Source organism: Durio zibethinus, chromosome 9 (assembly GCF_047325235.1).
Source record: "Durio zibethinus cultivar Kanyao isolate XHJ-2024 chromosome 9, ASM4732523v1, whole genome shotgun sequence".
NCBI lineage: Eukaryota > Viridiplantae > Streptophyta > Magnoliopsida > Malvales > Malvaceae > Durio > Durio zibethinus.
Window position 1 is genome coordinate 8,140,429 of NC_143170.1, and position 1,622 is coordinate 8,142,050.

The 1,622-nt window shown below is 29.3% G+C and overlaps 1 pseudogene; it reads left to right on the forward strand.

The window, feature by feature from the left end:
- Positions 1-301: 301 nt before the first annotated feature.
- On the forward strand, positions 302-937 carry LOC149516774 (uncharacterized; annotated as a pseudogene).
- Positions 938-1,622: the final 685 nt, after the last annotated feature.

Here is a 1,622-nt window from a genome sequence, read left to right on the forward strand (position 1 = left end):
GTTGTTTAATTGAATATGGGTTTGTTTTGTTTTCTTTTTTTTAGGTTTCCTTAAGATGATTTTTATGTTTGACATTTTTATGTTGAATGGGGTTTGAGTTTGTAGTTCTTAAGGTTGCATGTTGTTTTGAATGTGTTTTTCTTGAATAATTTCTTTTTTCATGTCTTTTGTTTTTGGGTTTTCATTACTATTTTAGAGCTGCTCATAAATGTTGGAGCTATGCCACTGTTGATTGATGACATTGTAAAGTGAGTCAATCCATTGTAACAGAAAAGAAAAGCAAGAGAAAGAAGGTTTAAAAATGAAGGATGGCTTCCTACAAAAATTCTTGAAATGGTTGGAAGGTTTGTCAAAAGGAATTATAAGCCACGAGCTGGAGGCACTGACTCTATAAGGACTATAGATTCTCCACGGCTAAAAAGGTTTCATACATCGTAATTTCATTGTATCTAGTCATGTATAAATAAATAAATTTGATCAATCTACTTTAATTATATTGATATATTCATTTTGTTTTAGCCAGAAGGCAAAATAAAATAATATTGTAACTTATATATATATATATATATATCTTTATGTGTAAGATGTAGATGGGAATTGGCATGGTGGATCTACTTTTATTTACTCCATTGTTGACCATATCAAAGCCTCTATTGATTTAGATATTTCATTTCATTCAACTACCAAGATTCAAGTTAGTTTTCTCATGTGGTAAATCTTAAGCTTTTTTCCTTTGGTTATGGTTTAAAAATAGGATAAGTTTTAATGGCATGAAGAAGTGGAAATAGAGGCAAAGGTTATAAGGCAAAAAAGAAAGCTTACACAAGTGGTGGTGGAGTTCAAAAGGAAAGAAAACATTGAGCTTATTACTTTGGGTAAGTAGTGGATAGCTTCAAATAAAGATAGTAAGAAGGTAAGTGAAATAAGTAAGCTTTGAGACTTATTCTTTCCTTATTTTTTACATGTATAGATTTTATGAGTTTTGCTCATTTAAAAGCATTCAAATGAGCAAACAACTTACCAATTGAGTTGCTTTTTGTGGGTTTTTATTTAAATTGATGAATAATTAACATTTGTATTATTCAATTTTAAATTATTTAGAATTGAAACAGATAATGCATATATATTAGCTTGAATGTTTTTTTGCATTATTCATGGTCTTTGGTGCTATATTGTTCTTAACATTGATTTTGAATGTTTCAATTATAGCAAATGAGGTGCTTGAAAAGGTGCCAAGCTATGCATTGGTGCCAACCATAATGCTATACTTGAAGAGTCACTATCACATGACCATTGTTGCAAGACACAATTTTATCAAACTTTGGCCAGCTTTTAGCAATTTTGCACCTATTTTGGATGATTTCTTCACTGATTCTTATATGGGTCATTTCATTACATTGGCCTGGGTTTATTTACAATTTCTTGGTAATGGGATCTTTTTTTACTATAACATTAGCTACAATTTTGATTCTTAATGTTTTAAGATAGTTGTTATAACATTATTTTCTATTTAGGTTTATATTAACCTTTTAGATCCTTATATAAAAAGTAACTTTTAAGGGATCTTTGCTTGCCATTTTTTTTTGTTCTTTTGTAATGTTTTATCATTTTCTAAGGCCAGG